Source organism: Mixophyes fleayi, chromosome 12 (genome assembly GCF_038048845.1).
Source record: "Mixophyes fleayi isolate aMixFle1 chromosome 12, aMixFle1.hap1, whole genome shotgun sequence".
In the NCBI taxonomy this organism is placed as follows: Eukaryota; Metazoa; Chordata; class Amphibia; order Anura; family Limnodynastidae; genus Mixophyes; species Mixophyes fleayi.
In genome coordinates, this window is record NC_134413.1 from 66656990 (window position 1) to 66681796 (window position 24807).

The 24807-nt window shown below is 44.1% G+C and overlaps 2 long non-coding RNA genes across 2 annotated transcripts; both read left to right on the top strand.

Annotated features, from left to right (window-relative positions):
* The first annotated feature begins 5413 nt into the window (after positions 1-5413).
* On the top strand, positions 5414-21069 carry LOC142108680 (uncharacterized). The gene is made up of 3 exons (XR_012680195.1): positions 5414-5584; positions 10554-10642; positions 20918-21069. It is a non-coding gene; the product is annotated as an uncharacterized LOC142108680 (long non-coding RNA).
* Positions 21070-21263: 194 nt separating this feature from the next.
* Positions 21264-24414, top strand: LOC142109228 (uncharacterized). Its single transcript, XR_012680314.1, has 3 exons — positions 21264-23097; positions 23575-23662; positions 24196-24414. It is a non-coding gene; the product is annotated as an uncharacterized LOC142109228 (long non-coding RNA).
* The last annotated feature ends 393 nt before the right edge of the window (positions 24415-24807 follow it).

Below are 24807 nucleotides of genomic sequence, written 5' to 3' on the forward strand. Positions count from 1 at the left end.
AAGTCTTATATGATTACCTACTGCTGGTTTCATTATAGATACACTGGACATAAGTACATTACGTATGGTGGATCAGTTCCATGCTTCGCTGCAGTATAATGAATGTGATGTGACTTTACCAGAGAGTAATACCATCTATTGCTCCTGTGTTTTACCGATCATGGGATAATTGAATACTAAAGCCATCAGTTAAAAACACAGTACAACGGAGTATTTCCATGCCCATTTCTATAAGAACACTTATTTCCTCAGTTATTGATTTTTCTTAAACATCGGGATCTCTTTTTGAATACGGAAAGACGTCCCTTGGAACTTTTATTTATAAGTCATTATGAGCCTGTGCACGATTTTATGTGATACATTGGTATTATTTTTAAATGTTTTGTCTATGTGGAGTAAACATTAGCTTTTTATGCAACCGCTCTTTACTCTGTTTTTCTTTATATCCAGTGACTATTTGATATTAGGCCATCTTATGCGCAATCTGTTCCCTTTGTATGTGTATAAATTCACTAAAATCTAGAGTTAAAAGTAAGACTTACGTGCGGCATTGGAGAGGTGGTGGCTGCTCTCTGAATGTTACTTTCGGATAATCTACATCCAAATGCACGGGAAAGAGCCCTCCAAGTGTGATATCCCCTTTTAGAGAGTAACCATTAATGTCCTCATTAGAAAGTCTGCACCCACTCAATGATGTCCCACCAGTGTTATAACAATTTCTTGACAGCAACAAGAAGAGATACACAAAGTAAGATCCCAGAAGGTACAGACACAGCTTCATTCTGTTGTTGAACATAAAGTGCACATATGAAAAATTATCCAGAGAGGTATTTGCATTCTTGAAATTATCAATCAGCAGATTTAACAGTACACAGACACACAATCATCATCATCATCATCAGCTATTTATATAGCGACGCTAATTCCTCAGTACTGTACACTCACTGACATCAGTACCTGTCCATTAGACCTTACAGTCTAGATTCCCTAACATACACACACACAGACTGAGAGAGACTAAGGAACATTAAATAGCAGCCAATTAACTTACTAGTATGTTTCTGGAGTGTGGGAGGAAACCGGAGCACCCGGAGGATACCGACGCAAACACGGGGAGAACATACAAACTCCACACAGATAAAGCCATGGTCGGGAATCAAACTCATGATCCCAGTGCTGTGAGGCAGATGTACTCACAATATATTATATGTAGTGTCACCAAATAATTTATGTTTGATCCAGCCTATATGACACACTGGACATACTCATACACCAACATACACTTTGAATGTAAGGCACACTCTGGCACGTATTCTTCAAACTATCAGGTGTCGCGTTTTCCAGAATTGTTTTACTGTTGAGCAGGTGACTTTTCATGTTGTGCTCAGAAGGCTTCATAGCATCACTTGGCATGCATATACAATAATAGTATTACATTTTAGACACTCAGACTTGATCAATTAAACTGAAGATTTAATTTTCTCCAAAAACTGAAAACGCAAGTTAAACTATATCCTAGAAAACAACCTATCTTGGGGTTCAATGTTTGCATGTTCTTCATCAGGTTCCCCAATGACTAGAACTTGCCCAGAACTGCTCCCCTTGCTACCATTGGCAGCATATTCTTGGAGGACAACACCATGGCCTTATCTGTGTAGAGTTTGTATGTTCTCCCCGTGTTTGCCTGGGTTTTCTCCGGGTGCTCCGGTTTCCTCCCACACTCCAAAAACATACTAGTAGGTTAATTAGCTGCTATTATAATTGACCCTAGTCTCTCTCTCTCTCCCTCTCTCCCTGTCAGTGTGTGTGTAGGGAATTTAGAGTGTAAGCTCCAATGGGACAGGGACTGATGTGAGTGAGTTCTCTGTACAGTGCTGCGGAATCAGTGGCGCTATATAAATAAATGGTGATGATGATAATAGATAGATAGAAAGATGCAATGCAACACATTTAAAACGCAAAATGACAATAAAAAGAAACAATTTTCTTTCTTGTCACTAGATTCAAGTTAGCGCTCCTTAGATTATGCAAAAACGGATATACGGTTTCAAAACACAGAATGATAAACAGGTTTTGAACACATTGCATTCTTGCCCGTATATACATCTCTCCACCCTTTGTTGAGGAATCAAAATCCGTAGGGTTTGCAAATCTTCCGGTAGCGTAACCTCTGCTACGAGAACCCATATTATTAAAGTTATTTTATCGTTTACCAATAATCATTGTCTATGTAATTTGTATGTTTCCAAAGCACAAAGCGATTTATTAGCAAAAGCAAAAGAATAATAGTACAGCCTATACATACGCTGCGCTGTGCTGCGCCCTGCTGGATCCAACTATACAGTCATTCAGTCCTGAAGTCTGTGGTCAAAGTGACTGCATGCTGGTCCCAGAACCACTGCTTATATACACTCAGTGATACAGTGAAAACAATACAGATGATTTGGCATGTTTCCATAGGTTCAGGCTTCAGGAAGGTCCAGTGTAATGCAGGTTATTGGCCAGTTCAAATGATGCCATACAAGGGTGGGGTCAGCTCTCCAGAAGGTGTATACTAATCTTCCCGCCAAGAACTAGTTCAAACTGGTCTATTTGCATTACACAGACAATACCATTCATAATCATTTCTTCCCTATAATCCATGTCTAGCATATGCAAGGTGCGATCCTTTTGACAATTGAACCAGACGTCTACGGATAAATAGGGGTTTAGAATGATACCAGACATGACATGTTTCCTGTGTCCTAAACCTTAGTTCTCACTAAAATGTATATAAAGCTATAATATTTAACTAGGAATCAAATAACATTTATTTATAAACAATATACTGATTGTGCCTCTGTTGTACCTGGATGTCAATCGTAAAATATGGATGGTTTATAAAGTCACAATAAGTTCAAAGTAGTAAGTCTCAATCTTGCCCCAATGATGCACATCCAAATATGGCTGCTCCAGGACGGAGTTCCTTTTCCTCATTTCAGATGACGAGCACCGATGATATATAAAAGACCTTGTTCCACTAGCCGTGAGTCTATATTTGGATGTGTATCATTGGGGCAAGATTGAGACTTACTACTTTGAACTTATTGTGACTTTATAAAATATCCATATTTTACGATTGACATCCAGGTACAACGGAGGCACAATCAGTATAATATTGTAAAAAGAAACTTCTCCCCGCATACGCCTGTTGTGGATGTTACTGAATACTATATGGTTTCTTGTATAGCCAATCTATATCACATGGTAAGTTCTACTCTGGCCAGATAAATTTTAATTTAAATACTATTACACTATAAGACTGTCACATTATTTATACTGTGGTGGAGCACCAGGGAAACATACCTTAATCTCATATTTTTGTGAATGGTGGAGAAACCATTCAAATCCCTAAAGGTAGCACCCCACTTTACAATATTTTACATACTTTTGAGTCAGACAGCGCTTGGTATTTATCTGATATTTGTTCATAAACGACTGTGGATTGGAACTATTATAAATATGAACTATATATAAGTGAACGTGTAAGTGAAAGTGTATGCGTGCGTTATTTATCGCGCAATTGCGTCATGACCCATGGCGTACTGATCGCAATCGCACGGTAAACCAATATTAATCCATATACTTTCTTTCATCCAATTATTCGACTTTTACAGCTCCACCTTTTGATAGTGCACAAAACTATCACCTTAAACATTTTATTGTAGGATCTCAGTAGTACGTTTCATTGTTCTGTAATGTATGACCACACTTTCTGTAAAACAATATTAATCCATATACTTTCTTTCATCCAATTATTCGACTTTTACAGCTCCACCCTTTGATAGTGCACAAAACTATCACCTTAAACATTTTATTGTAGGATCTCAGTAGTACGTTTCATTGTTCTGTAATGTATGTCCCCCTTTGTGTATGACCACACTTTCTGTAAAACAATATTAATCAATATACTTTCTTTCATCCAATTATTCGACTTTTACAGCTCCACCCTTTGATAGTGCACAAAACTATCACCTTAAACATTTTATTGTAGGATCTCAGTAGTACGTTTCATTGTTCTGTAATGTATGTCCCCCTTTGTGTATGACCACACTTTCTGTAAAACAATATTAATCAATATACTTTCTTTCATCCAATTATTTGACTTTGACAATAAATAGATAGTGTATAGATAGATAGTGGATAGATAGATAGATAGATAGATATTCAGTTAGTATCTTCGTTTTGCAATACACTTTATACAACTAATTAACAGTGTAATTATTGCTTACCTGACAACTCTCAAAACTGTTCAAGACAATCTCTCCCTGATTCAAGTTCTACAACCAAACACAATTGATAAAGTGTAATGTACAGTATGGTTCTAAAATGGTTTTAGAAAAAAATTACAAAGATAATAAGGTGATGTAATAGGTAATTTGCAAATATGCTATGCAAATATATATTTCATTCAGTGTAATGTACTGTAATGTATATTTGTCATGCTTTAAGTATCCGTATTTCAAAGTTGTTGTATACTGTAATACCCTGTATATATAGTTATGTTTACAAAGCCTCGAGCACTACTGAAGGGGAATTCCCTATTCAAAACTTTTAATATAATCCCACCTGTTTCTGAGATTGATCCTGAGTAAAGATGTTACTATATGATTATATTCAAAGAAAATAATAGGTTGGGCTATGTTATTAGGCAAAAACATTATAATTACAATGATCGCCATAGTAGCTGTACATTAGGCATGGTCTGGAGGGGATGCACAAATATAATGATATGGCACATTTGTTTGGCTGACTAAGCAAATTGCCCTACAGCTATTTAGATGTGTGTAGCTGGCAATATCCAGGAATGCACAAGGGATGTCACACTGCATTCCTAAAGGACCAGTGCTGTGCAGGTCTTAAGGACACTGTTGGATATTTTTGAAAATTTATATTAAACTATTATATTGGATATTTTGGGGGAAATATTACTTTACATTAAGTCACTCCCTTTATTTGCTAAGTAAATTACAAATGAAAGCTTTCAAGACAGTTTTGTAGAGCTCTTCATCATTCATATTATCTATTACAATACCATAATACACAAATAAAGGTTAAAGGTTAATTTCACTTAAACAACAATGTTCCCTGCTAGAGGCTTCCTCAATACTATCCTTTGGTGTCAAACTAAATGAAGCTGAATTGGGAAACCAATACTGTCTTAGCAAAGTGACACCATTAGGAAAATGCAAGAGCCCCCACACACCTTGTACCTGCTGAATAGTAGAACACTTTGAAGGATATTTATGAAAACTATTAATAAGAAAAGAATAAGGTGTTTTGCATATCAACCAATCAGATTCAGATTGTCATTTGCACTCTCCTTGGTTCTACCAATGAAGTCCTTTCTCATGCTGGCCGCATTTTGACCCGCGGTTTTGCCTTGAAATCCACTTACGGTATTATGGTTAAGCTTGATATGCCGTCTGCTGACAAAGGTGATTGAGGACTTGGACGGAGGGAAACACGTCAGTTTTATGATGGAGAGGAATCCTGTTACATAATCGACGCCAAGTTGGAAGGAAACTTGGGACGATACTTGAATGTAAGAAGTGGATAAGCCATAGAAACATCATAATAGCTTTTTTGATGATGATATCACTATTGTAGGCATGCGGCATATAGTGTGACATGTAAGGCATTAATCATACTGGAGAAATCGATGATAAATACCTTAAAAATATATAGCTATGTTTCACAGTATGTACTATATTGCCTTTCCTTGTATGTCAGAATAATTCTATTCACTCACTTCACACTGCCATATTTACATGAGTTCCTTGTTCTAAGTCATTTGAGTGTCTGAAGCATTATCATACTGGAAACAATGGGGTATAGAGGCTGCACTGGAGCTTGGGTAGTTTATATTTGGCTCCAAAAGTTCAAGCTCCTCCCCACTATAACCTGCCGGGTCCATCAGTTTTTTTAAACTGCCCATCAGAGCTGGACACTATTTTTTTTATTTTACTGATTTCCAGCCCTATATCTTATTTGGTCCTAAACTGAGATTATGCCCCTGGCCACAGCGGGAAGCAATTCCTTTCTACCCATTAATGCCCCCACACCTAAGGGCTTAGCTTTTGCTCCTTTCATTCCTCTGGGAAAACAAGCAGTCAGATCTGCAGAGGAAAACTTCCGCTCCGTGTGGAGGTCAACAGAAAGGAAAAACAGGCTTGGGTAGCTAAGCTTCTAGTTCCCAAGCCTTCAGGCAAACAGTCAATATGATGGGCAGATTTCCCACCCAGGATCTCCCATGGTTGGAGACCTTCTACTTCCTCCCAGCAGTGGTCCGATTAAACCTCATACACCTGGGTGAAAGGAATCATAAGTTGTGTGTGCATCATAGATCTCCTGTAGTCCATAGCCAAATGCACCACAGGCATTCCTGAACTCAAACCAGAGCTTTTTCCTTTAGAGGAAGCCGTTTAGACCTTGATCTCTTCAGAGGTATTTTTTTCCAGTCCGAGAAAAGTGGACAAGTTCAAAATGGAGTCTGTGAGGTCTGTTATCAATGGCCTTAGAGCAGGACAAGTTCATGGTGTCCATGGACTTCATGGATTCATACTTGCATGTTCCAATCTGGGAGGGACAACTGCCTTCTTAGCTTTGCCATTCAGTCATATCATTTTCAATTAAGGCCTCTAGCTTTCAGCCTGGCGTCAGCAGCGTGGGTGTTCACGAAGATCATGGCCACGATGGCTGTCCTTCTGATATCCAAGGTACTGACTGTCATTTCTTACTTGGACAATGGGCTGATCAAGGCGAGCTACCTGGCCTTTTTGCAGGCGCATGTTATGGAGATGGCTCAGTCTTTACAATCTCATGGTTGGAGCATTAACTACAAGAATATCCAACCTGGCACCTTCACCAGTGGATGGTCTTCCTGGGGCTGCTATTTAACACTGGTCCGCAGAAGGTGCTTTTGCTAGAGTACAAGATCCTTTCTCTACAGGGATTTTCCCTATTAACTCGCAGACTGGCACTGTTCCACTCCAGAGAATTCCAGCTAATTTCTAAATGGAACAAGTCTCACCATCATCTGACCAACCAGTTCATCAGACTTTCACCAAAAGTGTGGCAGTCTTTCCTCTGGTGGTTGAGGGTAGACAACCTCAGCAGGTGGCAGCTCTTCACTGTTTGGTATTGGACACTGCTGACAAAGGACACCAGTCTTCACGGCTGTGGGGCTGTAACTCATCAGTTTCGTCTTCAGGGTCTTTGGACTCCAGAGGAATCAAAGCTCCCAATAAATGTGTTGGAACTCAGGATGGTTTTCAACAGTCTAGCAATGGGCACCAGTTTTTGAAAGGAAGGGTCGTAAAGGTCCAATCAGACAATGCCATGGCAGTGGCAAACCTCAGTCATCAGTGGGGCACCAAGAGGACCCTATATGGTATCTTAGAACTTTCATCTGATTTACCTGTTCCCTCTGGTAGGTTTGGTTCCGTAAGTACTCAAGAATTAAGAAAGAGAGGGCGTTCAGGTGATTCTAGTGGAACTGTGCTGGCTGAGGATTTTGTGGTACATGGACAATATCGGCATGGCAGAGTGCCTATGTTGGCCAAGATATGTTAAGTCAGGGGCCATTTCATCACCAAAGTTTAGCACGGCTAACTTTAACAGCATGGCAGTTGAAGCCATGATCCTTAGAGCTAAGGATTTCTCTGACAGCATGGTTCAGCCAGGAATTATCACACAATGTGGAAGACTTGCATCCCCTGGTGTTTTTTTGGGTTTTCCTACCTCATCTTTGCAGTTGACTTTATTGCCATTCTTGCAGAAGGGTCTGGATGGGGGTTGAGACTTGGCTCCTTGAAGGTTCAGATTTCAGCTCTCTCAGTTTCAGTGGGAACTTGCATTTTTACAGAAGTGCAGATTTTCTTAGAGGGAATGATGCATGTGCAGCCTCCATACATCCACCCCATTAACTCATTGGGATTTCAACCTAGTGCTGATAGCCTTTCTGCAATCTCCCTTCGAAACCTTGGATTCAATGGACTTAGTCTTCCAGATAAGGAACTTTATCCTTCTGTTGATGATCTCCACAGCTGGGAGAGTTTTTGAGCTAGGGGATCTGTTTAATAGGTCTTCGTATCTTATCGTTCATGAAGACCGGGCTGTTGTTAGGTCGGAACCTTCTTTTCAGGTTAAAGTAGTTTCCAATTTCCACCTTAATTAGGAGATTGTGATTCTCGCTTTAGACTGTATTATGTCCCAGAAGAAAAGGGCTCTGTTAATTCTCTGGATGTTATCAGGGTCTTGAGGACTGGTGTTTATTAGACCCGTCAAGTGTGCAGGACAGATGGCCAGCATCCAAGCAGACTATTGCTAGGTGGATTGCTGTTGGGTGGGGGAGGGGCGACACATGGCCTCAGCTGAACAGCTGTGTTGGACGGCCTCCTGGTATGTTGAGAAGTTTTACAGATACAACGGTTTTGCATTTAAAGATGCCAGCTTTGGACATAAGGTGCTGTACATCTTTATTTCTGAGTATACCCTCCAATAGGGCAGCTTTGGGACATCCCCAGTGTTTCCATAGACCCCCACATGAATGAAAGCGAGAACAGGAGTTTTATACTTGTGTTAATCGTTTTCTCTGAATATTTTGGTGGTCACTGTTCTCCTTGTCAATGTTCTGTTTTCCTGTTGAGCTTCTCTCCTCTCGTTTGATTTGTCCTGGTTCTGTCCTTGGACTTTGTTAAAATCTAATACTGATGGTCCTGGCCAGGCTCGGACTGGCCTGCAGGGCAGCAGGACTATCCACCGGTAGGCCCCTCCACATTATAGCCACGCCCCCTCCGTTGTTAGGGAGGAGCTAAGAAAACAGCTGACTCCCGACTTGCATACAATTCATCTTTTGGACATACGCGAGAACAGGAAGGGACAGATGCGTTCCACAGTGCACCTTCCTCTCCAACAGTAACAAGCACGGACCACGAGAAACATCCTCTGATTTCAGCACACTGGGTACCCGGCCACCATCTCTATATACATCGAAACTGCAAGTAAACAAAGTTAAATTTGAAAGCATCGCAGCAATAACCATGTGATATATGTGGACAGTGATCTGAATATTTATATTGCACTAGCAGAGACTTAAAGAAATACCAATTCCCATCTACTGGACTTGTATGCTATGAACATTATTTTATTGAGATATCAGTGACTGTGTTATATCTGGATCAATGCATCATTTATACCCACTGCCATTTGCCTCCCAGTAGCTAGACTAGTCCAGGTCTATATACCTAGGTTTGTCTGATTTTTATGTATGTTCAATTGATGCCATACCATATGTATGTATATAGAAATCAATGCCTCATAATATAAATACTGTGGTTTAATTGGAGTATTTTATTTGTCCATATTAATGTATTTTTATGTATTTTAACCAGGATTCAATAAATTGTGATAAAACTAACATTAAATGTTATCCCACTAATTGAACCGAGCCTCTTGCTCACAGCCTAATACAAGATATAGAAAAATACGAATTGTATTCAAGATAAAAGAATACAAATTTTATTATTAGCATTACACTTGGAATAATACATAAGTCAATGAGTGCTTAACTTTCAGTATATTATTAGTTCGTAGAGAGGGATAACCTGTGTTAATGCTGCACTTGCAACAGTAGGGGTAGAGCGCAACTCCTTCCCCCCCCTCCCCGTTTTTGCCAAACACTCCCGTTAAACACACAACCACACAGGTGCAGAGAGTCGCGTATGGGCTCTCTGAACCTGCGCGGTAGTGTTTTTTTCACTTTGAGCAGGGCAGATGAGAGTAGGAGTTCCGGATATCCAACCGCCTAAAGGAGCATGAGCAGGTTAGTAACTAAGTGCGCAGTCAGCCTGTCATTTTAAAAGAGAAGGATAAGCACACTACATTCTTTATATACTACACTATGGTGCTAGCTGTCCTTCGTGGGCTGACCACTCTCCCTTTAGTGTCTGGTCTCGCCTCTATGATGGCTGGCCACACCCCCTTTGGTGGGCCCCTAGCGTTGCAGTCCCCCGGTGGGCCCTTCATGCCCCAGTCCGACACTGGTCCTGGCAGTCAATGAGTGTATAGAGAGTGATGAGCTTGAAAGTTTTGGAGCCAAATTTAGTGTACCCAAACTCCAATATACGTCAGTGCTTCCATTGTCCATAGTTTGACCTTTTCCTGAAGTGTGTGCAGTAGGGAAGACACATTGTAGTCTCCCATCATTCTTCAAGGTCTCCTCTATGTAAGCGAAGAAAAAGTCAAAGCAATAACATTAACCAATAATCTCTTACCCTTTTTCTGTGATTTCATCAATACTATATCATATGTTTTGGTTAGAACAAGTAGCTAGTTACATTTTAGGGTGAATAATGCTGCAGCTCTATTTAAATATAATGTAACCTTCAGCAGAAACAGTTGTTGGTCTGGGCAGTGAAGTACAAAAGACCTTTTGGTGATACTGTTAGTGTTCTGGTGCTGTGCACATCTGTAGTCAGTAGACTCATCCCTCTCTCTATATCCTATTACAGCACAGCTGCAGTCCTAACATGTTTGTTCAGAATGTATTTGTGGATACACATGATCTGCGCTTCCCCTGGGTGGCTTTCTTCACCAGCAAGTAAGTGCCTAACATTCTGCTTAGTCACTGTCTACCATATGAATGATCAGACTTCGCTCCTCTGTATATTATGATGACTCACTGTGTCTCCTAATGCCCTCTGCTCCATATATCCAAGGATGTTACCGTAGGACCAACAGAATGACAAATGAGGCTAATTAGGACCATGGTTTGTAGTAAGCTGAACACTTACCTGAAGGGGTTAACATGGGTTGGCCCGACCAATGTGTAATCCAGTGGGAGGGACCTTGATTGATATAGGAGGCTGCATTTCCTGTTCTGCTTCATTCTACAGCACGAGATTGCCTAGGAAGGAAGACATCAGAGAGAGAGCGGATAAGTACCTGTTTCTTTTCCTATCTCCTGCATTTTCCTGTCCCTTCTTACTTGTCAGCCTTTTCTCCTGTTCTCTGTGTTTCACTCATTTATTTTCAGCCTTTCCTTGTTTCTCTCTCTCCCTTCACCAGTTTTCCCTTTTACCCCCTTCCCCCCCTCCCTTTTGTTTCTTTTCCGTTGCTCTCCCCTTCATTTTGGTTTTCTCCCCCGCCAGCGTTGCCATCATGCCCCGTCCACGCCGTCCCACTACCCGCCCAGTCCGTTACAGGTCCCCCTCTCCCCGGAGCCCTGGGCGCCATTTTGTTAGCACCACCCCACCCCCTTCTCTCCCGGCGGCGGCCGCGGGTCCCCCTCCTCCTTCACAGCGTGAGTCCAGTAACCGGGCTCACGCTTCTTCACCAGGGTCATCTGGCACACCTGCGCTGAATAGCGGGCGGCGGGGTCGCTCGACCCGGCCGGCGGCAGCATCTGGGTCGCGCATGCGCAGACCCAGGCCGCCAGCCCGCGCTTCTGTGGTCAGCCAGCGGCAGCGGTGGGGGGGAAATGCCAGCGGGTGCCCCTGTGCCCCATCCAGCTAGGGTTATGCCTGCATCAACCCAGGCTGCATATGTTTCCCCATCCAGGGGCAGTGCTGGGGAGGGTAGAGTGGGGGCGGGTAGCGACCCTCAGGTGGGGGAAAGGGGATCCGGCTTGGGGGTGTTTATTCAGTGCCCCATCACACCACCCATCTTGGCCCGCAGGGGGGGACATGCAGCCATATAATCCCCCTGTCCCTCACCAGCTGCATTTCCCACCAAGCCCCTTTTTACCCCATAGTGGCAGGGGTTCTTCTTGGGGGGCACATAGCAGGGGGGCACCTTCGTTAGACAGGGGCTCATTTAGACCTTCTCCCCCGGGGGCGGATAGGGTTCAGCACTACAGGCAGGGGCAAAGATCTGTGGGGCTAGATAGGTGCAGTAGCGGGAGTATGGAAGTTGTTGGGGACAGTTATCAGGCGCCTGTGCGGCCCCCCCTCCAACGACACGTCCTTCCGGCCACGGATGACTGGACGTATAGGCCTCGGTGGGCCCCCTCGCCGGCGGGAGCATACATCGATAGCAGCCAATTTAGCAGAGGTTTCTCGCGGGACAACTTAGTATATGATTACAATCATTCCAGCGGCGGTAATACGTCCCAATGGTCTCCCCCGTTGCGCAACCAGTCCAGACCCAGCGGTTTTTATGTAGAACCATACCGGGCCCCTTATGACGATATCCCCTCTCAGCGTCGCAGTCCACCAAGGGGTCCCTATAACCCGGGTCCCCTCGGGTCATCAAGCCTAGATCCCCGCGGCACGGACATGGGGTCGGCGCGGCGACGATTGGATTACATGCCTAGGTCTCAGCTTACTGCTCCACTTTGTGTTTCAGAGCCTGCGGTCCAGAACCAGAAGATGAGGGTTGTCGGTGGAGGTCATTCCGGGGCGGAGTCACGAGACCAGAGGTCGGCAGGGAGTCATGTGGAATCAATCCCGGGACCAGCAGATGCCCAGACGGTGTCAGCCAGGGATGGAGAGGCGTCATTCGGTGCCGGGAATCCTGCTCCTCATGGTGAGTCCTTTTCTGGTACCACACACGATATACAAATTTTGGGGTCACCTGTTCTTTCCACGAGCAGTGGTTCCTCAGATTCTGGCGATAGGCCCAGAAAACTCATCAAGCTACTGGAAATAAAATTATTAGGCAAGCGCAGCAAGCAGGCACCGCAGACAGGGGGGCTAGGAGTCACTTAGGGCAGGTCGAAACCCTAGAGATAACCCACGGTATTAGGCCTAGTGTACGGGATAGAATTAGGCGCGGAAAGTACGTGGACATGTTCGCCCTGACAGGTGAGGGAAAAAAGGCGCTGGCCGCGGCTTGTGAAAGGTCCAGAATGGGGGAAGATAGGTTCAGATCGTTCACTAGATGGTCGAATTCCTTCTCTATTTTTGCTACCATTTATCTAAAGACTAGGCCCAGCGAGCAGGATGAGGTGTGGAGATATATGCACCTTATTAGCGGGATGGCGTTAAAAGATGGCCCCTCTATCTGGAGAGCATATGATGAGCTCTTCCGCAAGCAGATGAGCGGTCGCGAGAAGCTCCCGCTGGGGTCAAAAGACATCGACACCTGGCTGGAACTCATGAGACCGAGCAGTCAAGGGGCCGAGGGTTACACGGGCAGGAAGTTTCAAGGGCCGGGGAGGGTACAAGCAACCCTCCCCACAAAAGGAAGATGTTTTGATTTCAACGCAGGCGCTTGCCAGAGAGGAACATCATGCCGATTTAAACACAATTGCACGGCATGCGGAGGTCAACATTGAGCCACCGAATGTGCAAAGGCCCGACGGAGTGGGGGTAGCGGAAGAAGTGCAAACCCAGCTGTGCCGAGTCAAGGGTCCATCGCCAATTAATTTGGCTGAACTGGACAAATGGCTCGCTTGGTTCCCAGATAGAGACACCGCTTCCCTCATACACGACGGTTTTCATATAGGTTTTAAACTACCAGTGCAGGGCAACATTTCTACGGCGGCGCCGATCAATTTGAAATCGGCGCTCGCTCTCCCAGAAGTCCTAGACGAAAAAATTGTGAAGGAAGTTGGTCTGGGTCACATGGTAGGACCTTTTACGCTTCCTCCCATACAAAATCTTATTTTGTCCCCGGTAGGGGTAGTACCCAAAAAGGCAGCGGGAAAATTCTGATTGATACAGCACTTGTCGTACCCGGCTGGTCTGTCCGTGAACGACGCTATAGACTCCACCCTAAGTTCCATAAATTATCAATCGTTTGAATCTGCACTAGCACTGGTGCAGGAATGTGGGAGGGGTTCCCTGTTAGCTAAGATCGACATTGAGTCGGCGTTTAGGTTACTGCCCCTTCACCCGGAGTCTTATCAATTCATGGGTTTTCGGCATCGTGGTGGATACTATATCGATCGCTGTCTGCCTATGGGTTGTTCGATATCCTGTGCGCTATTTGAGAAGTTCAGTGGCTTCTTGTATTGGTGCATTCAGGCGGGAACGGGGTGTCAGTGGATCGCACACTATCTTGACGACTTCTTGGCCACCTGATTCCACTTGTTGTCGGGATACGCTGTTTTCCACTGAGGCTCTCTTTAGGGTGCTAGGCGTTCCTATTGCCTCGGATAAAACGGAGGGTCCAGCCACGTGTCTCTCGTTCCTTGGAATTGAGATCGACACGGTGGCCGGGATCTGCAGGCTCCCAACTGATAAGGTGTCCAAGATGTGCAAGGCCATTGCAGAAGCGCTGGGATCCAGCTCCAGTCCGCTCAGACAGGTTCAGTCCCTGTTAGGGAGGTTCAACTTTGCCTGCCGTGTGATTCCCATGGGTAGAGTTTTCTGTAGAAAGCTACAGAGAGCCACTGCGGGTAGGAGTAGGCCGCACGCGGCTGTGCGTCTATCCAGGGTTATCAAGGAAGATTTACAAATTTGGCTCACATTCCTCAAGGATTTCAATGGGACGCGAATCTGGCCTTCACCACCCGTAACAAACGTTAATATCGACCTGTTCACGGATGCTTACGGAGCATGCAGCTTCGGTGCTTACCTGGACGGTCATTGGTGCGCGGAAAGCTGGCCTGAGGAGTGGCATAGGGTAGGAATTACCAAGAACTTGTTGGTCCTGGAACTATTTCCGATTGTCGTGGCAATTGAACTGTGGGCGCCCGTGTTGCGGGGGAAGCACATTGTTTTCTGGTGCGACAATTTGGGGGTGGTCCAGTCGATCAATAAACAAAGCGCATCCTCCCATCATGCAATATCTCTGCTGCGTCACCTAGTGTTGCGCTGCCTGCAGTACGATATTTCTTTCAGGGCTAGACACGTTCCGGGGGTGCAAAATAGTTTGGCCGATGCTTTGTCCCGAGGCCAGTGGAGCAAGTTTCATAGTATGGCCCCCCAGGCGGACAATGTTGGTATTCCGTGTCCCTCTTGTGTTTGGCAGATCATCAAGCCGGCATAAGGGGGCTCGTAGAACAAGCGGTAGCCCCTTCCACCCTGAGGACGTATCAGGCATCGTGGAGACGGTGGTCACTATTCAGCGGGCATAAAGATCAATCTGAGGCAGGTCAGCGTGACGCTATGTTAGCATTTATGTGGGAGAGCTACTCCAAAGGGGAATCTAGAGCCTCTATGGCATCTACTCTGGCGGGGATATCTTTCATGGCCAGGCGTCAAGGTTACACGGATGTCACAAAAGGGTTCGTGATTAGTAAGGCCCTAAAGGGGTGGGCTAGGGCTCGACCCTCGCAGGCAGATGCGCGCTTACCAATTACCAACAATATTCTGGACCAGTTGATAGGGACTCTGGGCGGGATCGCAGTTGATGAATATGAGAAGATCTTATTTAGCGCTGCGTTCTCCATGGCCTTTTTCTGAGCTTTTCGGGTTTCTGAACTGGTGGCTAGATCCAGGGAGCATCAAGAGTCAAGTTTGAAGGCGGAGCATGTCAGCTTGTGCGAAGGGGTTGCTGCCTGTAAAATAATTAGTTCTAAGACTGATCAGAGTGGCAGGGGAGCATGGGTTCAGCTAACTAGGCAGCCTAATAGTAAAACATCTGCCCGGTTAATTTAGTGTCACGGTTTATGAATATGAGACCCCAGGCCCGTTTGTTTTTATGTCACCATAACGGCATGCCCCTGACGAAATATCAATTTTCGGCCATTATGAAGAAGTCCCTACAGTCATTAAATCTAGACAGTACTATGTACGGAACTCATTCGTTCAGGATCGGGGCGGCCACATCTGCTGCTTTGGTGGGATCCTCCACTGAGACCATAAAAGCGCTGGGCCGCTGGAAATCCACGGCCTATAAATCTTATGTCAGGATTGACAATGTTGATGTTTGAATTTTGTTCCACTAATCAAAAATGTTGCCTTGCAGTTTTTCTTTTTCTGAATTTTTCACTCTCTTATTGTTACCCAAACCACCCCCACTGCCCTCCCCTACCCCATCTTCTCCCTCCATTTGGTGGGCTACCCTGGGCTTTTCCGCTCGTCGCTTTGAAGCGGGGGCGCGAAGGGATTTTCACCCGGGTTTCCCTGGGCGTAAGTCCTGATTAGTGGTGTGCTGCCGGGGTTTTTACGGGTGTTGTTTACCTTCGCCTGGGTGGCCTGCTCCCCATTTGTGTTCCTCCTCCCTGATCCCCCTCTGTTGTTCAGTTATTTCCTCTATACTATCCTTCTCGTGCTTTTATGCTAAGCCTGGCCTGTCTGCATTATTATGGTGGCATGGTTGTAACAATGTTTTTCTGCCTCCAGGTGATGGTGTTCCAAATAAGATGGTGTGGATCATTGGTCATTCTTTTGTGTTCTGGGCTGCTGGCCACCCCAGGTCTAATGTTATACCGAGTCACGAAGGCACCGTTATAAGATGGTTGGGCAGAAGGGGATTAGGTTGGCCTGATATTGTTCCATGGTTGGTGAGGCTCATTAAACAGCATGGCCCGCCAGATGTCTTAGTAGTACATGCGGGAGGCAATGACCTGGGGAAAGGAAAGTCACTTGAGCTCATTATTTCTATTCGGGAAGACCTTAGGCGGATTCACGAGGCATGGCCACATATCATCATTGGTTGGTCGGCATTAATCCCCCGGCTGGCTTGGAGAACGACTATCCCCTTAAAAAAGATGACAGTTATGGTCAGGAAGCTTAATAGCGCCATTAGGAAAGTAGTGCGGCCCCTGGGAGGTTTAGTTATCAATCATCCGAGATTAGGGGTAGTCACCTCAATTTTTTTAGAAGTGATGGCGTACATCTAACGGAGGAAGGTATGGGGTTGTTTATAGATAGCATTTTCGGGGGAGTTTCGGCGTGTCTCGATTAGTAGTAGCGGGCTGCGGCGTCTGTGGGGTGCAGCGGGGTAGGAAGGCACTGCATTCAGGCGGGAACGGGGTGTCGGTGGATCGCACACTATCTTGACGACTTCTTGGTTATCGGGCCACCTGATTTCACTTGTTGTCGGGATACGCTGTTTTCCACTGAGGCTCTCTTTAGGGTGCTAGGCGTTCCTATTGCCTCGGATAAAACGGAGGGTCCAGCCACGTGTCTCTCGTTCCTTGGAATTGAGATCGACACGGTGGCCGGGATCTGCAGGCTCCCAACTGATAAGGTGTCCAAGATGTGCAAGGCCATTGCAGAAGCGCTGGGATCCAGCTCCAGTCCGCTCAGACAGGTTCAGTCCCTGTTAGGGAGGTTCAACTTTGCCTGCCGTGTGATTCCTATGGGTAGAGTTTTCTGTAGAAAGCTACAGAGAGCCACTGCGGGTAGGAGTAGGCCGCACGCGGCTGTGCGTCTATCCAGGGTTATCAAGGAAGATTTACAAATTTGGCTCACCTTCCTCAAGGATTTCAACGGGATGCGAATCTGGCCTTCACCACCCGTAACAAACGTTAATATCGACCTGTTCACGGATGCTTACGGAGCATGCGGCTTCGGTGCTTACCTGGACGGTCATTGGTGCGCGGAAAGCTGGCCTGAGGAGTGGCATAGGGTAGGAATTACCAAGAACTTGTTGGTCCTGGAACTATTTCCGATTGTCGTGGCAATTGAACTGTGGGCGCCCGTGTTGCGGGGGAAGCACATTGTTTTCTGGTGCGACAATTTGGGGGTGGTCCAGTCGATCAATAAACAAAGCGCATCCTCCCATCATGCAATATCTCTGCTGCGTCACCTAGTGTTGTGCTGCCTGCAGTATGATATTTCTTTCAGGGCTAGACACGTTCCGGGGGTGCAAAATAGTTTGGCCGATGCTTTGTCCCGAGGCCAGTGGAGCAAGTTTCGTAGTATGGCCCCCCAGGCGGACAATGTTGGTATTCCGTGTCCCTCTTGTGTTTGGCAGATCATCAAGCCGGCATAAGGGGGCTCGTAGAACAAGCGGTAGCCCCTTCCACCCTGAGGACGTATCAGGCATCGTGGAGACGGTGGTCACTATTCAGCGGGCATAAAGATCAATCTGAGGCAGGTCAGCGTGACGCTATGTTAGCATTTATGTGGGAGAGCTACTCCAAAGGGGAATCTAGAGCCTCTATGGCATCTACTCTGGCGGGGATATCTTTCATGGCCAGGCGTCAAGGTTACACGGATGTCACAAAAGGGTTCGTGATTAGTAAGGCCCTAAAGGGGTGGGCTAGGGTTTGACCCTCGCAGGCAGATGCGCGCTTACCAATTACCAACAATATTCTGGACCAGTTGATAGGGACTCTGGGCGGGATCGCAGTTGATGAATATGAGAAGATCTTATTTAGCGCTGCGTTCTCCATGGCCTTTTTCTGAGCTTTTCGGGTTTCTGAACTGGTGGCTAGATCCAGGGAGCATCAAGAGTCAAGTTTGAAGGCGGAGCATGTCAGCTTGTGCGAAGGGGTTGCTGCCTGTAAAATAATTAGTTCTAAGACTGATCAGAGTGGCAGGGGAGCATGGGTTCAGCTAACTAGGCAGCCTAATAGTAAAACATCTGCCCGGTTAATTTAGTGTCACGGTTTATGAATATGAGACCCCAGGCCCGTTTGTTTTTATGTCACCATAACGGCATGCCCCTGACGAAATATCAATTTTCGGCCATTATGAAGAAGTCCCTACAGTCATTAAATCTAGACAGTACTATGTACGGAACTCATTCGTTCAGGATCGGGGCGGCCACATCTGCTGCTTTGGTGGGATCCTCCACTGAGACCATAAAAGCGCTGGGCCGCTGGAAATCCACGGCCTATAAATCTTATGTCAGGATTGACAATGTTGATGTTTGAATTTTGTTCCACTAATCAAAAATGTTGCCTTGCAGTTTTTCTTTTTCTGAATTTTTCACTCTCTTATTGTTACCCAAACCACCCCCACTGCCCTCCCCTACCCCATCTTCTCCCTCCATTTGGTGGGCTACCCTGGGCTTTTCCGCTCGTCCCTTTGAAGCGGGGGCGCGAAGGGATTTTCACCCGGGTTTCCCTGGGCGTAAGTCCTGATTAGTGGTGTGCTGCCGGGGTTTTTACGGGTGTTGTTTACCTTCGCCTGGGTGGCCTGCTCCCCATTTGTGTTCCTCCTCCCTGATCCCCCTCTGTTGTTCAGTTATTTCCTCTATACTATCCTTCTCGTGCTTTTATGCTAAGCCTGGCCTGTCTGCATTATTATGGTGGCATGGTTGTAACAATGTTTTTCTGCCTCCAGGTGATGGTGTTCCAAATAAGATGGTGTGGATCATTGGTCATTCTTTTGTGTTCTGGGCTGCTGGCCACCCCAGGTCTAATGTTATACCGAGTCACGAAGGCACCGTTATAAGATGGTTGGGCAGAAGGGGATTAGGTTGGCCTGATATTGTTCCATGGTTGGTGAGGCTCATTAAACAGCATGGCCCGCCAGATGTCTTAGTAGTACATGCGGGAGGCAATGACCTGGGGAAAGGAAAGTCACTTGAGCTCATTATTTCTATTCGGGAAGACCTTAGGCGGATTCACGAGGCATGGCCACATATCATCATTGGTTGGTCGGCATTAATCCCCCGGCTGGCTTGGAGAACGACTATCCCCTTAAAAAAGATGACAGTTATGGTCAGGAAGCTTTATAGCGCCATTAGGAAAGTAGTGCGGCCCCTGGGAGGTTTAGTTATCAATCATCCGAGATTAGGGGTAGTCACCTCAATTTTTTTAGAAGTGATGGCGTACATCTAACGGAGGAAGGTATGGGGTTGTTTATAGATAGCATTTGCGGGGGAGTTTCGGCGTGTCTCGATTAGTGGTGGCGGGCGTGTGTTTATTTGCATGCAAAGGTTTAGAATTATAAGGTTGATGTAAGGTTTACGAAACATACACGGTGAGCCCTTTATGACAAATGAGGCTGAATAGGACGAATGCACTTAAAGGGCGACAGGGTTTGTAGTAAGCTGAACACTTACCTGAAGGGGTTAACATGGGTTGGCACGACCAATGTGTAATCCAGTGGGAGGGACCTTGATTGATATAGGAGGCTGCACTTCCTGTTCTGCTTTATTCTACAGCACGAGATCACACCCACTCCTTTGGTATGGTATGTCCGGTTATGTTGCGGTAGGAAGGCACTGCGTTCAGCGGCTGATTTGTGGGCGCACTGGTAGTTGTCGTAGGTCACTGCCCCCCGTTGAGGCACCAGTAACTCCCTTTTTGGCCCTTCGGTGAGGAGGGTCCCTGTCCGACTCGGTGATGGAGGGCAGCGTGAGTTTTAAAAGGGGCAGTCACTCTGACGCCAACTCAGCGCAAAAGTTATGTTGGGATTTGTTCCCCGTGGTGGTGGACGTACGGCGGTTTGCGCCAGTCCACTCGTGATAGTGTTTGTCAGCTTGAGAGTTGTTTCGCAGGGCCCTTTCTCCGCCACCATAGGTCTAGTTAAAATCAAAATCATAATAAAAGTTCTTGCAATTTTTAATAACTTATACAAGTCTCCATGTTTTTATTTGCATGCAAAGGTTTAGAATTATAAGGTTGATGTAAGGTTTACGAAACATACACGGTGAGCCCTTTAAGGAAGACAACAATAGTGTAATATTGCCTTTTTATTTGCTCTTCTTTTTTTTTCTTTTTTTATAAACACACCCGTGCACAAATCACACTTTTAAAGTGTATTAATTCCCTAAAATCTCCTTTCGCAGCACGATTCCAAAATCAGCCTGTGAAACTCCATTGTAGGCACCACCTTTCTGTGATAAAAACACTCCTATCTTTGTGTAATTCACTGGTGATAAATGTATAAAACGACTACGTACCAACAAGTTTATCATAAGATACAGATCTCCTCTCTAAAGAAGTTTGGCGTTCAAAGAGCTTCTGCTAATGTGCTCTACTGCACAGTATTGTGAACTCAAAAAACAAATATATAGAAAATAAATTGAATTCTTGTGTACACACAACCGTTGTATTTTACCTTTTTACATTTTGGTCTCTTAGGAGGATACGAGCCGGAACAGAGCTGACCTGGGATTATAACTATGAAGTGGGAAGCGTGGAGGGCAAAAGGCTGCTGTGCTGCTGCGGATCCACAGAATGCAGGGGCCGCCTCCTGTAACCCCACCTGACGCTGAAAATGTCACATGATCGTCCTTTGTAGCGGGTGGAGAATAGTTGAACCTCATATTTTTTATAATGTTATTTGTAGGTTGTATATTTATTTTTGTATTTTTTAATTAATGTTTTCCTATATGAGGGGGCTGTTTATGTATTTATTACATGAAGATTGTCAGCTGCTTGTACGCAGATTTTGACAAATGTACGTACCAACAAGTATATCATAAGATACATATCTCTCTAAAGAAGTTTAGCGTTTAAAGAGCTTCTGCTAATGTGCTCCGCTGCACATTAGTGTGAACTCAAAAAACAAATATATAGAAAAGAAATGGAATTCTTATGTGTACACGCAACCGTTGTACTTTACCTTTTTACATTTTGGTCTCTTAGGAGGATACGAGCCGGAACAGAGCTGACCTGGGATTATAATTATGAAGTGGGAAGCGTGGAGGGCAAAAGGCTGCTGTGCTGCTGCGGATCCACAGAATGCAGGGGCCGCCTCCTGTAACCCCACCTGACGCTGAAAATGTCACATGATCGACCTTTGTAGCGGGAGGAGAATAGTTGAACCTCATAGTTTTTATTTTGTAGTTAAATGTTATATTTGTTGATTGTTTTTTGTTTTTGTTCCCTTGTTCAAATAATAACACAAATGTGTAATATGTCCTGTCATGGATTAAGCAGGTTAAGCCGTCTGTGAGTTATGTGTGAAGATTAGAGGGATAAGCAGATGTTTGTTGCAGCACAGATTGGTTTAAGTGCAGTCTCAGACCAAAACTGAAATCTTGCAGACTAAAGTGATGTCATAGATAGAAGTGAAAGCCGCCATTTGATAGGCTGAACATCCCTCAGAATGCAGCCTCTCTCTTCACTACTAATGTCTTACAGACGTGATGTCACTTTCTTTCTATAGTCACTGCGAGGAGCACTGCTAATCAGTTTAATAGAGAGAGGAATGTTAGGGACAGTGTTGTATATTTTAAGCTCGGTAAACAAAGTTATGAAAATATCCCTAATCCAGAAAAGTGTAAGTCAGAAGCATTGTGGGTAATAGATTCCACACCTGTAGAATATTCTATCTGCTCAATAAATGTTGACTTTACTTACTGTTATCTGTCCTCTCCTTATTGTTTTATTATCTTTATCTTGCAAGGTACATAATTACATAGCAAACAAAAGTACTGATTACATATATAACATATAGGAGGTGCATAAAATGAAACGTGATTATATTGTATTCCTCAAAACTGAAAACGGGGGAAAAAGCTCTTATTGGTGAGTATAATTTGGTTATTTCCTCCTCGGGTTCCGTGGTATTTAATGTAATGTCTGGACAAGATATGAAGCGATGACCAGCTTCCTGCTATGTAAAGATTGTTTACTGAAGCCTGAGTCCCGTGTGCCCAGGAGGTTGCTACCGCCTCTATGGAATGCGTATTAATATTTTTGACACCTCACGTCCATTCCTCATATTCCTATGTTCTTTATCCTTGCGGCCAGAGAGCTTCTATCCAGGACATCCGAGGGTTATATCTGACAGATAAGCTTGTTATATTTTTATCTTATCTTATTTGCTTGTTTTTTATGGATACATTGCTATTAAAGCCTGATTCTGTTTTATTTGAGTACCTGTTTGTATGAACACACTACACTATAATGCTTCCTCTTGTCTTTGAGTCCTAGCATTGAAGGCATGGGACCGGAGGTTTACTCTACTTGTGGGAGAAGATCTGGATCTCAGTGAGATAAGCCGTTTTATTATTTACTAGGTACGAGGCCAATTTGGACACTTGGAGTTCAGTCTGCTTTAAATTTACAATATCACACTATGTCTGGCGCTTTTTTCTTTTTTGTGCATTTAGGTTATACATCTGCATTTGGATGTTATTGAAATGAAGCAGCTTACTCTATGTGATTATTATATAATTTTTTGAGCACGTTTGTTCACTTGTTTTTCTGTTACACTGAGCGCCGTTGTCTATTCACTGTTTTTGACACTAAGGTCGCGTCAGCGCCATTCAGTTGTGAGAGAGAGCGCGCCGAGGAGGAGCAGAGAAGACAAGGTAAGTAAATAGTAAATTTAAAAAAATTTAAAAAAAAATATCTTTGGTGCTGAATAAAAAAAAGTATTAGAAGAAAACAAAGAGAGCTATGTTCCCACTATATTTGGACATGTGACAATGACACTGGTGACTGGAATACATTTTTTTATTGTTATCAAAAAAGCCTATATACACTCTCTGATAGAGAAAATCAGAACAATATGAAAATAATGTAAAAAGAAATGCTTGAATATACATATGTCCTTGTGAGTAGTATGAAATAGCATATATAACTCAAAAAAAAATAAAAAAAAAATAATAAAAAAAAAAATGAATGTCTCTGGTTAGTCCGGATGTGGAGATCTGTTACTCCTCTAATAATAACGGAGATTCAAATTCAGAAAAAAGGTCTATATATCCCAGTAATGATAGAGATCCCAATGATAACTCTAATGCCGCAATTTAGAATTCATATATTTTGGTATCCAATCCATATAGAACTCATCCACAACTTCCTGCTATTGCTGGAGAGAGGAAAGAGACACCGACCAGGACCGGACTTTCTGGGGAATCCATCTGAACAACGGTGAGTCACCCTCCAACCTCCGGCCATTATGCTCACTACGATTGAATCACTTCAATTTATGAATGTTTTTATATTTTATCCCTATTGGGAAAATTACATGTTTGTGATATGTGTAATTTTCATGTATATCAGTACACTGAGTAATAACTATAGATCTGTTTATTGTATTGAAAAATACTAGTCATTATATTTTGTATTTCATTGTACCTCTTTTACATTACTGTGTAAAAGACACAAAGATAACTATTTACTGTTGGTCCGGATTTTCTGCTGGGGGGGGGGGGGGGGGCATCAGCAAAAATCTTGCCTACAGCACCAAATTGGCTGGGGCAGGCCCTGGGAAAATAAATTAGTATTTAATTTAAATTTATTTTATTTTATTTTATCTCTTTCTTTTTTTATATGTTATTGTAAATTTAAGATAATGGTGATCTTGTAAGATTTAAATAAAACGTGTTTAAATGTGTCGTTTTAAATATGCGTTACAACCGCCCATATGCACATGATTTATAGAGCTTTTTGACCTTCTGTAGGCCAACTATGGATAAATCCAAAAAAAGAAAAGTTTCTGAAGAAAACAGAAGGTTTAATTCTGCGTGGGGAGATTCATTTGGTTTCACTGCTGACAAGACTGGATTACCAGTATCTTTAATATGTGGTGAGAAATTGTCAAACAACAAAAAGTCAAATGTTGAAAGACATTTCCAGAATAAACACATAGCCTTAGCTGAAAAATATCCGGATGGAGAGGAGAGAAACTGATGCGGAAGGCTGATCAGAGCAAAAATCATTTTAAGAAGTGGATTAAGTCTGCAAATTCAACTACATATGCTAGTTTTGTGGCCGCTCAGGAAATAGTCAGGCACGGGAAGCCGTTCACAGATGGAGAATATATAAAAGAATCATTCATAAAGATTTCAGCACATCTATTTACAGACTTCAAAAACAAAAGTGAAATTGTGAAAAAAAAAATCAGAGATATGCCTCTCTCTGCAAAGACTGTCAAAGACAGAACCCTAAAAATGGCAGGAGACATCACCAGACAGCAAATTAAAGACATTAATTCAGCGGTGGCATACTCTATCGCTTGTGATGAGTCCAAACACAAAGGTGATATTGAACAAATAGCGCTGTTCTGCCGATAT